Source organism: Lissotriton helveticus, chromosome 4_1 (assembly GCF_964261635.1).
Source record: "Lissotriton helveticus chromosome 4_1, aLisHel1.1, whole genome shotgun sequence".
Lineage (NCBI taxonomy): Eukaryota > Metazoa > Chordata > Amphibia > Caudata > Salamandridae > Lissotriton > Lissotriton helveticus.
The window spans coordinates 216,244,363-216,261,652 of NC_136063.1; positions in this window are offsets into that span (position 1 = coordinate 216,244,363).

The window sequence follows — 17,290 nt, forward strand, 5'->3', positions numbered from 1 at the left end:
TCCCCAGGCTCTCCCTGAGGTCACAGGCGGAGTACTCCTGCCTAGCGGGCCTCATTGCATCATACCCGCTGGTCTGGCAAGCTGACTCAATATACCCACTTGTGGTGCGGCACCAGGCTCCGAGAGGTTGCTTCCCTATCAGGATTCCGGCCCTGGGATCTCATTTCGATATCTGAGTGGTACCCATATACGCTCCTTTAAGGATTTGCAGGCCAGACCCTCCCTCCACTCCTCTCAATTGTTCTAATATTTGCAGCTGTGCCATGTCATCCGCCCCTATATTCCAGATGGCATTTCCTTGCCTGAGTATAGCCAACCCAAAGCGCAGGTCATAACCGGTGATTTGGGAAGAGGAGATATTCCCTGCATTTATTGTTCACTCACCAACAATACCCCCAACTCCCTCTGTCAACTCCGGGACAAATGGGAGGGTTGGCTCGGAGCACTAGAGGCCGCTGACTGGAGAGACTCACTGATGGCCCCTAAAACAATTGCGGTCTCAGCAAGACTTCGGCTGGTCCAAATATATTTCCTATACACTGCCTATCTTACATCGCTGAGTCTCCACCGTGCGCGGCTTTGACCTGACACCCTCTGTCCCCACTGCCCCCACTCTCCTGCAGACTTCTATCACATGATATGGCACTGCCCAGCAATACAGGGGTATTGGGAGTACTTAACAGGAGAGCTCACAGAAGTCAAGGGTTAGGAGGTTCCTCTTGATCCTACGCGTGTGCTCCTGGACATCACTGAGGGGCTGGATGGCAACAGGGCTGAGGAATTCTTCCTCAATACAGCACTGGTGGTAGCTAAGAGGGACATTGCAGCTCACTGGTTGAACACTACTGCGCCCACATTGGCACGCTTTTCTACAGTCCGACCCCAGTGCCCTGCCCGCTGCTACACAATCGAGAGCTCTCTCAATTTCCGCCAAGGTAAAGGTTAAGACTAAATCAGTCTCTACACTGGGCAGATACCCGGTATTATCTTCAGATGAAGAGAATTGGGTCTGATAGTGTGCCACCCAAGCTTCTGGAGGGACATTATTAACTGGAGCTGGGCCGGCACTACCATTTCCCCATTTAATCAAGTGCCAGAACCGACATCAATTCTTCCCATTACTTGCTTCCAGCAAGTCCCTCCATCTAGTCTCATCAAAAGCCTTCTTTGCATCAAGTTGAGTTGCCTTATGTTCTTACCTTAGCTCCCTTACCTCATCAGTGGAGCCCACCCTAATCACTTGGGACAATTGTCTAAAAGCTAACCTACATGCCCCGTCATACCAGTTTAAGGTTTTATGCACTGGAATGACATTAAATATTTTAATATTTTTTGTTAGGTAGATTTTCAACTTAGCGAACAGGGATTGGTGGATCTCAGTAAAAGTGGAAAGGTTGGGGTTACTGGAGTCTAAGTGAGAGAGGGCTATGAGGGATTCTTCAAGTGTCATCTTTATCTGGGCCATAGTGCCCTCATCCTCGGAGACCCGTGCCCATTTTAATCTTTGACAGTTAAGCAACATAGCTAAGTCTGCCGTTAAAATATCTGTACCACCCCTCGGTTGTGAGCAGCCCTTTACCTCCAATATCAAGGATAATGGATCATGATCACTCTCTGGTCTTGTTAGGACCTCCATATCCTTTAGCCTCTGCCAAAGCTTTAAGTTGATTAAAAAGTAGTCAATCCTACTACTTCTCATCCCATTATTAAAAGTGGGATTACCTTTACTATAAGATTTAGATCTCCCATTGGCAGCTCGGAGCCCTCTTTCCAGTGTAAAACTTTTCAGTTGTAAGACTGCCTCCGTTAATTTTTCGATTGGGGGGAGCGTTAATGACGGCACACCCCATGTTGCATCTTCATCGCTGGTAAGACCGCCATCTTCTATGCCACTTCTATGCCAAGTAGCTCGAACGTACAGTTAAAATCACCTGCAATGACCCAGTTAGTAGTCCATTTTAATGATTATATAAATGTATCTATACTAGAAATGGTTGGTGAGGCTTTCCCCCTCCATCCCTCTTGCGTATACATTGATCAATATGACATCAGTCTCATCTTTGGAGGTTATTTTAAGCTCCTGAATATCAGGGTTATCAATCCCTAGTTCTTTTACCTGATAACCCACCTGCTGTCTAACCCAAACAGTTAGTCCGCCTGACGGGCTCCCCTTGGAACTTGCAATTGCTGGTTTGCCAAAAGCCACATATTCTGTACAAAAAATCTGGCTCAGAGACCAAGTCTCCTGGAAGGTGATGATATCAAAGGACTCAATAAAAGTAATCCAAACAGTAGAAGTGGTCTTCGATAGGAGGCCCGCAATATTCCATGATAATGTGTTTAATGTACTAGGAGCGGGACCTTTCCCCTGTTCTATCAGCATCGAAGCCTCAATTTGCCCAGAGTCCCCTATAATACCTATCTGTGGGCATAGAATGGTCGCAAGAGAGACGATCGTCTGGGTAATAGAATCCCCTGCCACCGGTGAAAGTTCAGATGACCAAGTCACTCGTATATCATCATATTGGCTTCCCCAACAAGGCCAAAGTAGACCAACAGAGATTAATGGCGCAGGCAGTGTCACAGTTTATGTCCCAAAACTACTGGCAGCAACTCCAAACAGTCAATGTTGGTGCGTCCCAGTGGACCCCGGTCACCAGGTGGTTCCAGCCATCTCTTGAGCGCTGCAGTCAGCAAGACATGCATAACATACCTGCTCCTAGCAAGAGGTGCACCAAGTACGGGTAATCCGAATACAAGGATTACCTCTGTGGCCCCTCTGAGAGCGGTTAGGACAGCGAGAGGGTCGCCATCAGCCCCTTGGTTCTCGACAGAACTTAGAACTGAAAAGAGTAGGAGTAAACGACTTGAATGGCTTTGGAGGAAAGACTACTCCTCCAAGGCCAAGATAGCATATAAGAAAGCCTGAAAAAAAACCTCAGAAAAATGATGAGGGCCGCTAGAAGAGAATTCTTCATCATGCGCATTGAAAGTGCGGAGATTAAAAGTAAAGAGATCTTTGGGATCGTAAGATCCTTCACCAGTTCATCATTCTTGTGGGAAAGATTCCTACCTCCCCGTCCCTATGTAATGACCTCTCTAACTTTTATGTTGAGAAAGTCTGGAACGTCTCTGCCTCCTTCATGGATGGAGAGCATATGGTGACACCTCAGCCAGTGGACAATATCAAACATAGTGGAAGTTTCTCAGAGTTTCGCCCTATATCCCTACAGGAATCTTGGGCCGAAATCTTAAAGTGCAAGTCAGGCACCCCATCACTCAGACCCCTGCCCACCTAAGCTATTTAAATCCTCGGTTCTCTGGATCAATCCAGCCTTAAACCTCATCTGGAATATGTCTCTAATGTCTGGTATTTTCCCTGATATTTGGAAGCATGCTTTTTTGCTCCCATTGCTGAAAATACTGAATTTAGATCCCAAGGAGCTTGGTAACTACCGCCCAATCTCACTGTTACCAGCACCCACTAAAGTGTTAGAGAAATTGGTCCAAAGGCAATTAGCCAATTTCATAGATATCCATGACATCCTACTGGATACTCAGGTTTTCAGGTTTTAAAGTCTTTATTTCGATTTTTGCATCATAAAAGACAATTAAAAGCAGTAGAAATTGAACATACATGATATAGTTAAAATTTGATTTAAAACCATCACAGTTACAATTTACAATGTCATAGATTCCGAAGAGCATTTCAACACTAATATTAGAATTAAACAGTATAATAAAGACCTAATACAAGTAAAAAAAGAAAAACCTGTTTAAAAGTTAAGAGACAGAGACAAAATCAAGGTACCTGCAGATATCGTGCTCTAATCACCCATGTCCACCCCAGGAATTTGGCTACGCCCACAACTACCACCTCGGAGGTATTGGTACGAAGTGCTCATATAGCCTCTGCACTCCCTCTGACTTTAAGATGGCGACATATGGGCCCTATCCATTTGCTTCTTGGGGCATGATAAACCGGACATACAAATAGGAGATGACCCACACTCTCCTTATAACCAGTGCACCAAGGACAGGAATCACTCACTCGGTTGGACCAGTTCCTGGTAAAGGATCTTAAGGGCAAAGAACCTACTCGGAACTGGTGGTAGAGCTTTCTGTCTAATGGCTTAGTTATAACGTCCCAATAATTCTCTAGGAGGGGGTCCAATTTGTGGGACAAAAACCATCCTGTTAAGCTAACAGAATCTGAAGCAATAACTAGCCCTTTGCGAACAGAGGCCCAATAGAGTGCTTTATATTCCTGTTTTGAAGGAAAGTTGGTAGACCCCGGAGAAACCCACAGCTGGTTAAGACCCATGTCATCCAGGATCAATTTCACTTCACGCAACCAGGGTATACTGCTAGACCCCCAAATAGAACTTACTTCCTCAAGTTCCCTAGCAAAGAGGCTTAGGTCTGGGAGGTCCAGATACGTCTCCACATAGCCACTAGTCTGTATCTAGCCATTTCATTAATTGGTTACAGCCCATATCCAGACATAGTGGTTTGGTTGGAGCCGATTGTGGAAGTCCTACCAATTTCCGCATGAATTTATTCTGAACTTTCACCAGGGTTGATAGGTCCATATGTCCCCAAAGGTCTGCCCCGTACAATATTGCGGAGCTTACCTTGTTGGCATAAATCTTGAGTGCGGGTTTAACACGTTTAGTTAGGGACCTTTTTTGCTCCTGTAAAAGACAACCCGTGAGGCGAGCAAATTTTAGGTGTAGTGTGTCAACCTGTGGTTTCCAGCGGACACGGTAGTCCAAGGTTACTCCTAGATAGGTCATAACCTCAACTTGTTCCAGGCCCACTCCGTTCATGCTCACTGAGCTCTTAATGGGACGGCTTTTAGTTAGGACCATGAATTTAGTTTTGCTTACATTGATTTTTAGGTCGTTGACGGTACAAAACTCCTCAAAGCGGGTCAATGCAGTTTGCAGGCCGCTACGAGTCTTTGAGAGAAGTAAAGTGTCATCAGCAAAGATGAGCATAGGGAACTTGGTCCCGCCCAAAGATGGTGCATCAGTGGGGGTGTTTGCAAAAAACTTGACCACCTGGTCAATGAACAGTAAAAAGAGCGTGGGTGCCAGAACACAACCCTGACGGACACCACGTGTTACAGGGAAGCAATCCGTCACCTGCCCTTGGCCTCCCCACCTCACCCTAGCAAAATTGCCCTAATGTAATCTAACAATCAGGTCCAGTAATTCTAATGGCAGTCCCAGATCTCCAAGAACGGTCCAGAGTTTGACCCTTGGCACAAGGTCGAAGGCCGATTTCAGATCGATAAATGCGGCATAGATCGTTCCGCCGCCCAACAGCACAACCTTCCAGTAAATCAGACAAAATCTGAAGACCTGGTCAATGGTGCTGGTACCTGATCTGAAGCCGGCCTGTAGGGGGGACAAAATGCCCTCCAACTCCATCCACCCCTGGACTCTGGCAAGGACCATCCTTGCAATGACATTTTGAAGTGAGTCAATTAAACTTATTGGGCGGTAGTTTCCCGGGTCTGAGCGGTCCCCTTTTTTAAAAATTGGGAGAATCTCCGCCCCCTTCCAGGACACAGGGATCCTGGCCCCCTTAGCAATGGCATTCGCTATCGTAGTTATGTAGGGAACCCAGAGTTGGAGATTGACCTTAAATAAATCGGCCGGGATGCAGTCCATCCCTGGCGCCTTCCCCCTTTGGACCAGGCGGAGCGCAGACTCAGTTTCCAGTTGCGTGAAGTTTAACTCTTGATTAGGAATGAGGGTGATTAATGCCTGGTTAAATCTGTGTCGATTTCTAAGTCAGGGTCCATAAACTGACCAGAATAGAAATCAACCCATGCTTCTGCAGACACATGGTTAACTGGGGTTTGAGAGTCGGGGTTTCTGCCCCACTTAACAATTTCCCAAAACTTGATCTGGTTGGCAGAAGTGCAGGCATCCAGTAGGTCAGACCAATGTAGATCGTCCCACTCCCTTTTCGCTTCCCACATGGTTCTTCTATACATTGAGCGTGCCTCCTTTATATCACTGGAAATCCTAGATTTCACTGTTTTAACTAAACGACTATGTGCCTCCCTGCAGTTTTTATTGTACCATTTCTCCCGAGAACCATGTACCTTTACGGCGCCTTGCGTTGGTGGAAGCGTCAAGAGGACCTTAAGATGAGCAAAACACCGTTCGTGAAGGTCACAGATCTGATCACCAACAACCCTGGTGTGGGCAAGGGACGAAATGTCGCTCAAAGTCGACGAGGCGGCCTTCGTTATGCTATCAAGAAGGGTCGGGTTCTCCACAACCCTGGACCATCTAAGCCTTCTTCTATCGTTTGTTAAGATAGCATCCCCTGTTACATGAACAGCAGAAGTGGGCCTGTCGATTCCACCTGGGAGTCTCAAACTTAGTGACAATGGGTTGTGGTCGCTTTCAGGGCTTGACACTACTTCCATGTCAATCAGAAGTGACCAATATTCGATCTTTAGCAGGATGTAGTCTATTCGACTTTTTCTCACCCCGTTGTCAAAAGTGGGTTTGCCAACTTTGTCAGAGGCTGTACGACCGTTGGTTGCCCTTAGCCCCCAATCTAGACACAGCCCCATCCAGTGTAAGGCTGCCTCAGAGCCTCTTTTAATATTGTCCAGAGACAACATCGGGATGTTCCAGACAATATCCTCCGCAAACCCCAAGTCCTCCCCCGCAGCATAAAGCGGCTCGAAGGTACAATTGAGGTCCCCTGCTAGGACAAGTAACTTGTCTCTCCCTACCCCTTCAAGGTAGGAGTCTAACACATCTAGGATACAAGGGCAGCGCCCACCCGGTTGGCCACGTGCATAGATGTTAATAATTACAATGTCCTGGCAGTTTTCTTTGCTTAGTCTAATTCACAACAGGTCCGGGTTGTCCACAGAGATTTCCATTGGTCGATAGCCAATGGACTGTTTAACCCAGATTACTAACCCTCCCGATGCCCGACCCTTATTGCCCCTTATTGCTGGTTTAAAAAAGTTTAGGAACCCGACCCTATGGATAGGATCAGGGGCCCAACTTTCCTGAAACAGCAAAATATCAAAAGTATCAATAAAATCCAACCAGTCCTCTGAGTCCATATGACCCCTCATCCCTGCCACATTCCATGATGCTAATTTAAGTGTCACAACCTGACTGGGTGTTATAGTACTATGCATACCACTGTGATCCACTCCCAAGGGTGCGGCTACTCAGTTGTGGACCCGCCACCATGATATCCTCCTGGTGAGGGTATACAGATGCCGCCACCATCTCCCTATCAATGCTGATGTCCCCCTGAATACAAACTCCGTCAGCCCCACCTACTTGGTTGCCCAGAACCCTCCCGTTGCCAACTGCCCGGTGAAGTCAATCGATACACTCCAGGCCAGAGAGGGGTTCATAGCGATTGAACAGTAATGGGTGCTGCGGGATGTAAGGTGTTCTATCAGCATGATATCTTCTAACAGTTAATCTTGGGAGGGTATGACTGGAGGGGAACTCGCAGGATCGTCTGCCTAGGGTCTGCACATCCCCCAGCCTCCCAAACCTTGCTTCCCTACGCAGAAGATCTACCACCCAGGGATCCTTAAAGGATATAATAATGCAGTCCCCTTCTAAATCCTTGGTACAGTGGCCCACCCATTCAACTCTTCTCACAAACAATATTTCAATTGAGGAGGAGGGGGGAATAGGGCGGTTTTTATTTAGCCAAAATACAACTTTGTTTCGGAGGTCCCCGTGTGATTCATTGGAACCCTCCCTAAGAGGGACAACACCTGTTAAAACTATCGTATATGGAGTTGCTTCTAGAGGTAGGTCTGTGCATGGGGGTACTCGTTTTTTAGCTTTCGCAAGGGGAGTAGGGGGATTGATGGATCTACTCCCCTTTGCACCATTGGTTAATTTGGGCTGAAAAGATGTGCTGGGAGCATCCATTACACTATCCTGAGGCCGAGTAGCCGCAGGAGGTGCAGGGGTATTCGGCTGGCGTTGGTGGTTAGATTTGGAGGGAGCCTTCTTTGGCACCTGCAGCAAGGAGGCTGGTGCAGGCGTACAATCATTGTTCCCAGAACTCCCCCCTGCCACTAAGCCCTTGTTTTTATTAAGATCAGGATTAGAAGATACTGAACCAGCAATTACTGACGATGAAATTTTACCTATGGTTACGTTTTTCTGGCCTTTGGAATTACTCGAGGAAGAACTAGGATTCCCCAGAACAATTTGAGAGTTTGCTAACTTTTTTAAGAAACCAGTATTGGTGTTTACAATAGACTCAAGTGCATCCAATTTGGCGGTCATCAAGCGTGTTCTGTCGAGTACAGGAAGTAAAAGAGTTTTAAACAAAGCTTCCATTTTGGTCAGCAAACTGTCATCACTACTGTAACAGGTGGGGCATGGGTCCGAGGACCCGAAGGGGATGTGAGAAGGACTCGGGGGATCATTTAATACCTGGACAGGATGTAGGGTGGAGATGATTTCGGGGGTTGGGACAGTGGGATGTGCTGGGGCATTAGGTTTTTGAATCTTGGTGGCACCCCCCCTCTGATGGCCCTTACATATTTTCCTTTTACGTGGTACATTTCTCAGGGAGTCCTCATCCGTGGATGAGTCCAACTGAGATTGACTGGCCAGGAGCACACTTCCCTCACCCCCACTGCCTTGTGTGTCGTCGGGGTTAGAATTGCTCTCTATCACAGTCGGAGGTAGGCCTTCCCCCTCCACCTCACGGTGCACGTCCACCGCTATTTCGACAGGATGGTGGCTCGTAATCCTGTCATCAGGGCTAGGTATTGTGGCCAACCTTCCCAATGAAGAGCGTTTCCCGCTAACCAGATCTATTGAGAGCCTTTTTTCAGCCATGGCTATCTCTTTTTCTAGGATACCTGTGGCCCGGGTGATAAAAGCGTCTAAAGGGCCAGAGACTACCCCCTTTGTGGTCTGCAACTGTACAGTGCGTTCTTTACCAGAACGTAAAGGCATAATTATAACAATCGCCGTACAATATTGGCACACCGATAAATACAAAGAAGCAGGGGGGGGTGGCCCAACCCAACCGCGACCAACCACAGACGGCCACAGACGGTCCCGCCCTTGTCCCGGGTTTCTCCCGGCGCGCTCCCACCGCGCTCCTGCGCAGCGAAGTATATGCCCGAAATATAAAGTGCTTGACGGGGGGGCGGGGCTAGCAGGGAGAGCGGGCCAGGTGTTCCGAGTTGGCCGGGCAGGGACTCCTGGTAGATGGAGTCCCTGCAGTGCTCGCAGCCCTACTACCAGCCTTGAAAATGCCCCAGCAGTCCCAACACGAGTCCAGAGCCCCCAGCAGACTCCCTCGACGACGAAGCGGGACCCGCGCAGCGAGTCCGGCAAGCAGATGATAAAGGCCCTGGCAATCCTCACAGGCAGCCCAACAGCATCCAACTCATGGCAGTGTTAAAACGATCCCACAATGGTGAAGGTGAGTGACCTTTTACGGACTGTCCCTGCGGGGGGGGGAGGGGGCTAGCAGGGAGAGCGGGACAGGTGTTTCGAGTTGGCCGGGCAGGGACTCCTGGTAGATGGAGTGCCTGCAGTGCTCGCAGCCCTACTACCAGCCTGGAAAACGCCCCAGCAGTCCCAACACAAGTCCAGAGCCCCCAGCAGACTCCCTCGACGACGAAGCGGGACCCACGCAGCGGGTCCGGCAAGCAGTTGAGAATGGTCCTGGCAATCCTCACAGGCAGATTCAGAAAAGGGGGTGGTGATGGACAGAGTATCTGAATTAAGCAGAACACTCCTACCCAGTCAAAAGATCGGGGCTTGATCCATCACCGTTTTTTAGCTCACTGCACTATCCCAGTTCAGAACCTGGCTACATGCAAATTAGTCTGACCCTGGCCCAGTGCATCATGGGAACAGGGCAGACCAAACTACCAAGCCAATTCTTTACTGGAAAGGAAACAAGCTTCCGGGGACCGGTTTCTGGCATTACAGCCGTCTTCGGCCCGGCTGGCTTGAATCCTGATGATGCAGTGAGCAAGGGACTCATGTCTGAGCATACCCTGCCACTCCTATAGTGGCCAAAACGATTCAGAAAAGGGGGTGGTGATGGACAGAGTATCTGAATTAAGCGGAACACTCCTACACAGTCAAAAGATCAGGGCTTGATCCATCACCGTTTTTTAGCTCACTGCACCATCCCAGTTCAGAACCTGGCTACATGCAAATTAGTCTGACCCTGGCCCAGTGCATCATGGGAACAGGGCAGACCAAACTACCAAGCCAATTCTTTACTGGAAAGGAAACAAGCTTCCGGGGACCGGTTTCTGGCATTACAGCCGTCTTCGGCCAGGCTTGCTTGAATCCTGATGATGCAGTGAGCAAGGGACTCATGTCTGAGCATACCCTGCCACTCCTATAGTGGCCAAAACGATTCAGAAAAGGGGGTGGTGATGGACAGAGTATCTGAATTAAGCAGAACACTCCTACCCAGTCAAAAGATGGGGGCTTGACCAATCACCGTTTTTTAGCTCACTGCACCATCCCAGTTCAGAACCTGGCTACATGCAAATTAGTCTGACCCTGGCCCAGTGCATCATGGGAACAGGGCAGACCAAACTACCAAGCCAATTCTTTACTGGAAAGGAAACAAGCTTCCGGGGACCGGTTTCTGGCATTACAGCCGTCTTCGGCCCGGCTTGCTTGAATCCTGTGATGCAGTGAGCTAGGGATTCATGTCTGAGCATACCCTCACAGGCAGCCCAACAGCATCCAACTCATGGCAGTGTTAAAACGATCCCACAATGGTGAAGGTGAGTGACCTTTTACGGACTGTCCGTGTGGGAGGGGGGGCGGGGCTAGCAGGGAGAGCGGGCCAGGTGTTCCGAGTTGGCCGTGCAGGGACTCCTGGTAGATGGTGTCCCTGTAGTGCTCGCAGCCCTACTACCAGCCTGGAAAACGCCCCAGCAGTCCCAACACGAGTCCAGAGCCCCCAGCAGACTCCCTCGACGACGAAGCGGGACCAGCGTAGCGGGTCCGGCAAGCAGTTGAGAAAGGTCCTGGCAATCCTCACAGGCAGCCCAACAGCATCTAACTCATGGCAGTGTTAATACGATCCCCTGGATACTCAGTCTGGCTTTCAATCAGGTTACAACACTGAGACAGCTCTGGTGGAGGTAGCAGAGTCAGTGAGAATGTCGGTAGTCATCGCCGGCCTTCGTCATGGTGGATTACCACCTTCTTCTGGACAGACTTCAACAGGTAGGGCTGCAGGACACAGTTCTTGCATGGATTCAGTCTTAACTCACAGTTGATCACAAAAAGTATTTTTCCAATCTCACCAACCAGACCTGAAGAAATTCTGTTGCGGTGTGCCAGAAGGCTCTGCCCTCAGCCCTGTACTTTTTAATATTTACCTGGCGCCTCTCTTCACTATTATCAATACCTGGGAAGTGAAAGTAGTCTCTTACGCAGTTGATACCCAGTTGGTGTTTTCATTTAAAGACCATTCTGAGGACTCGTTTTCCAGATTATATGGGTGTCTAAAGGACATTGCATGCTGGATGAACTTTAACAAACTCAAACTCAATGCGGATAAGACTGAGGTCCTATTTTTTAACTAGGTCTCCCCCGTCCGATGGACTATGGTGGCCAGCGGAACTGGGCTCTCCCTCCATTCCAGCAAATTCCGCTAGCATTTGGGCATTAAGTGGGACTTAGACCTTTCCTTTGTAACTCAAGTCCAGCACATCTCGTCTTCCTGCTTTCAGAAACTAAAAAGCCTTAGGAAATTCCTGCACCTCCTACCAGAGGAAAGTCACAGGGTCATAGTCCATGCTACAGTGACATCTCAGCTGGACTACGCGCACAGTTTGTACCTTGTTCTTTCTTCATATCTGATCCACAGAGTTCAGATGGTACAAAATGTGGCAGCAAGACTCATCCATTGGGTACCGTTCCATCACCAAATCTCCCCATATAATAGGCAACTGCAGTGGCTCCCAGTTGCAAAAAGGATCAAGTTAAAGTCCTTAGCCCATCATGCCCTACATAACAAGGGGCCCGGTTATCTCAGCCACAGGTTGTGCCCATACCAACCTAAAAGCACTCTAAGATCAAACTCCCAGCACTTGCTTTGTGCAACCCGTTTTGCAAAGTCCCAATTGGGAGGAAGATCCTTCACTGTGAGGACAGCCAAGTTATGGAGCTCCTTGCCAGCACATATGCGTTTGTTGGATACCGAACGGGAGTTTAGGAAGATACTGAAAACCTGGCTCTTCAGCCAGGATTAGCGCCTGGCCAGTTACCCTATCTGATTTGCTGCTATAGTGCCTGGACACCTCTGTGGAGGTAGCTGTCGCCCTTTGTAAGTGCTGCTATTATTACTATTAGAATCAAATGAGAGAGGGCCTGTTCGCAAGCATATCAGTCCTGCTTCTCCAAGTCGCCGCCAGACACCCCCGCCAGCTCCTCCATTGTATGTTTTCCACGTCAGCCTTGGTGTATTCTTTGAGGGCCTTCTGTAGAGACTTAGGGTCAGTGCATATTCTTGATTAACCGTTCATTACCCTGAGTCTGGTCGGGTACAGCATTGCGTACTCCAGGCTGTGCTCCCGCAGTCTAGGCTTCAAAAGTGCAAACTGTCGCCTCGCCTGCTGCAACTTCATGGTAAAGTCTGGAAAAAGTGACAATGATGAGCCCTCAAACTGAAGATCAGGCTAAAGATCCTGTAGCTCCCTTGCATGTTTCAGTGCAGTGTTCCTGTCTCTGTACTTTAACAGTTTAACAATCACAGGGTGAGGTGGCGCACCAGGAGGAGGCCTGCGGCCTAGGGAGCGATGCGCGCAGTCCACAATGAACATGGCATAGAATGTGTCCCGGTCCAGGAAAGTCACCAGTAACTGCCCAACAAACACCTTCATATTGCCCATTGCAGTAGAATCAAGGAGACCCGTATTGCTAATATTACTGCACCTCCAAATTCTCTGCCTTGTCTTGCAGGGCCGTGAGTAGTTTCCCCATCTGCTTCTGAGCATTGTCTGTTACCATTTGGGTGTCTCCTACCTCAGACACCTGTCTCGCGGCCCTGTCCAGGTGCTCAGCGTGTTTGTAAATGCGCTCGAATATGCGGTCTATCCGATAGGCCAGGGAGCAGATTTTCCCATTGATGGTGGACAAGCTTTTCTGCATGGCTGTCAGTATTTGATAAATGTCTCCTTCAGGTTTCTCAACAGTGTCCTTCTGACCAGCAACTGCCATGTCTGTGCCCCCCTCTATATGCCTCGATTTACGCTGCTCAAACTGTAGCTTATGCGAGATTTTGTCCTCCTCGTTCATTTTTCCTTAAGGCCGTGCCTACTCAGCAAGGACCACAGGCTACCCGCTGTGAGATAATGAGCTCCCCCCAGCCAAGGGGTGCATGGCAGCACTCCACACTCTTTAAAGCATGCCACAAATTTAAGCGGTGACCCACTGTAAGTCCAGAGGTACCTTGAAGCGGGATAACGCCCTCTGAAACACTAGGGGAGTACTGCAGGTAATATGGGCCTGTGTGGAGGCAGAATCACACCATGTGAATCTCCCAGGGCAGAGGGCTTAACAGATCTCCCCACTCTGCGATGCACTCTGCCGGAACCGCCTCGCTCCTCACCATGAAATGGAGATGCCCTCGCTGGTATACAGCCACCGTGCAGGATCTCAAACTAAGGCCTGAGTCAGACCCAGGGGCCTCAGTCTTCCATTTGCTCCTTCTTCGTCTCAGAGCAAGGTGTAGGTGAGCCCACAGGGTCTACATGCGCAATTCCATGCAGCAATCTAGCTGAAGGGATCCGGCCTCGCACTTAGTTGGCCCCAGGTAGCGCCTCTCTCTGGCCCTGTCTCCCCAGTCTACAGCGGCGCATCGGGCAGCCCGGCGAAACCCTTGCCAGCATCCGCCGAATAGACCGGGTGAACTCACTTTGCTCCGGCAGTCGTTGGGCTCAGGCCTCGGGGCCTACAGATACTGCAGGGAGCACTGCGATACCTCTGCCGCTGCAGGCCATGCTGCAGTCCCCAAATAGGCCTCACACAGACGTGCCCCAACACTGCCCAGGAGCCGCCCGGCCAACAGCAACAGGCCCATCAACAGGAAGCGCCTTCCCAATGCTTTAAGTGGCGGAGAGTTTATGACTGTTACATATATTTATCAAGGTGTATTGGTGAATCAGTGGGTGCATGAGTACACTTAAAAACACTTACACTCACTTGATGATGAGTGTGTCTAAAAGCAATGTTGCTCTGCTTCTAGCAAGCAAGAGAATTTGTTATGCTCCAGCTTGCTAGATGCAGAGTGTTTGCTATGGCTTGGCGGAAGCTATAAAGCTTCTGCCAAGCCATGGCTGACAGCTATGTTCTGGGTGGGCACCCCAGGACATTACAGGAGCCAGCCCTTGATGGTAGAGGTCCCCAGAGGCATCTAGGGCTCCAGGAGGAGGGAAGCTTGTCCCCCCTCCATTATTTCATTTTGTCCTAGGGAGGTGGTAGTCCCCAGGGCTGCAGGGGGGCTGTGCAGGCCCTCCTCATCCGATAAAACAAAACCATTTGGGAGGGGCCAGTTCCTGGGGCTGTGTGGGGGTCTGCACTCCCCCTGCATTATTTACAACTAAAGCCCCTGGGAGGTGATGCCCCCTGGGATTGCTGGGGGTGTGGTCCGCATGGCCCCCTGTATTATTTTTAAGTGAAGCCTTGGGGAGTTGGCAGTCCCAGGAGTTGGGGGGATCATGAGGTCCCCCCATTTATCAAAATTATTACGCCCGGGTAGGTGGGAGTCACCAGGGCAGCGGGGAGGCTGTACAGGCATGCATTTTTTTAAAAAAAAGAAGCCCCATGGAGGTGATGGTCCCCGACGCATTAGTAAGCCCCAGGAGGTTGGGGTGTTTGTGTTCCCTCCTCCTATAATATCCAAAAGCCCGTCCAATCTAGGGGCTCATTAGAACGAAGCACAGAAGCCCATGCTTAATTTTTTTAAAAAAATTCAGCGGGATTCACAAATCCAGCGTGGTCCAGCCAAATTAATTTTTTTAATGCTTCTGGCAAACGTCTTTAACATTGTTTTCTGTGACTCCGTTCAACCGTGTCACAAGATGGCTAGCAACACTCCCTGGTTTGAAGTGTTGGTAGCTAATCAGATATCACCACCCTATATATACAACTGGAAAATGTATTTAAATAACTCCACAACTACTGAACGGATTTATACCAAATAAGAAAAAGGCACTTCCCTGAAGCAACATCTACCTTCCTGCCGAATTTTGTGTAATTCTGTGCAGCAGATCGGACTGTAGCCGTATCTAAATGTCCTAAGGGTACTGACATTGGAAACACAAGTTTTTGACTCCCCTTTTACTCAGCACCGGCTTGAAGGCTCACCCCAGAAACTTTCCATGTACAACAAGAATCCCGAGGGTGCTTTTTTTGGAAAATGTAATGAAGACTGAACTATTCTATCTGATGCCCGATGGAGCTACCTGGTTTAGCTATAGGGGAGATGGGCCGTGGACTCCCTCCTTGGTCGTCACCTACCCAGTCGGCCTTTAGACAGACTTCTTTTTGTCTCTCTTGTTGTCTCATCCCCTATAATCCCTTCTCTCACCCTCCCCTCCACGCTCCATTATTTTTCCCTCAATATTCGTTTAATGTTTCCCTTGAGACCCAGCTATTTGGCCAAAGCCCAGTGGAGCTACCTGATAGCTATAGAGGAGATGGGTTTTGGGACTTCCCCCTCGACTGTCACCTACCCAGCCGGACTTTGGGCAGACCTTCCTTTGTCTCTCTGCTCTATCTCCCCCCCACCCCTTTACCCTTCCCCTTCCACTCTACACTCCACTTATCTCGTCTTCAATGCTCTTGTAATTGTTTTTCTAGCAACTGTTGTAAATTGAAACTGATGTAATCTTGTAATTTTGTTGAACCTCATGCAAAGCACTCTGATACCTCCGGGTCTAGCCAGCGCTATATAAAACTCTTTAAATAAATAAATAAATATATATATATATATATATATATATATATACCATTCCATTCCAGTTTGGACCCAACCAAATGAAAATCAGTCTTGACCCTCCTCCCCATTAGAATAGTCCAGTCCGGACTGCCTGGTCAGGTCCTCACTCGACAGAAAGAAGCATCCTGGGATCGGATTTAGGGTATCACTGCTCATCTGCCAGGTAAGCTTGACTCCAGTGGCATGGTGAGCACGGGACCCGTGTCTGGGCATAATCGCTCCACTCAGGTTGGCAAATGCAACAGAAAGAAGAATTGTTGGACGGAATGTCGAACAATGTCAAATATTCACCCCAAAACAGAGATCTGGGCCGAAATCCATCGTTTTCTGCTCACCATTCCAGTTTGGATCCATCCATGTGCAAATCAGTTTTTACACTGCTCCCCAGCAGTCCAGTCCAAACTGCCAGGCAAGTTCCTCCCTGGACAGGCAACAAGCAATCTGGGAACTGTTTCAGGGTATCAGCACTCTTCAGCCAGGCTAGCTTGACTCAGGTGGCATGCTGAGTACTGGACCCACAACTGAGCATACCTGCCCCACTCAAGTGCCAAATGTTAAAAGAACAAGTGATGGACAGAATGCTGAACAATGTCAAACATTCCCCTGCTGTACAGAGATCTGGAAAAAAAATGTTGTTTTTTTTGTTAATCATTCCATTCCAGTTTAGACACAGCCATATGCAATTCAGTCTTGACAATGCTCCCGATGGGAACAGTCCAGCCTCACTGCCAGGCCTGGTTCTCCCTGAAACTGAAACAAACAACCCCTGACCGGTTTCTGGGTACCACCCCTCATCAGCCAGGCTAGCTTGACTCCAGTGGAATGGTGAGCACAGGACCCACGACTGGGCATACAAGCCCAACTCGGTGTGACAAATTACAATTTATAGACATAATGCTGAACAATGTCAAACATTCACCACCAGTACAGAGAACTGGGCGAAATCTATCGCTTTTTCGCTCACCACACCATTCCAATTTGGACCCAACCATGTGCATATCAGTCTTGTCCCTGCTCCCCATTAGAACACTCTAGCCCGGGCTGCTAGACTAGGTCCTCCCTGGACCGGAAACAAGTATCCTGGGACCGGTTTCGGGGTATCATCCCATATCAGCCAGGCTTGCTTGACTCCAGTAGCATGGTGAGCACAATACATATGTCTGGGCATACCCGCCCCACTCGGGGTAAGAAATGCAAAAAAAAAAAGCAATTGATGGTCAGAATGCTGACCAATGTCCAAAAAACACCTCCAGTACAGAGATCTGGG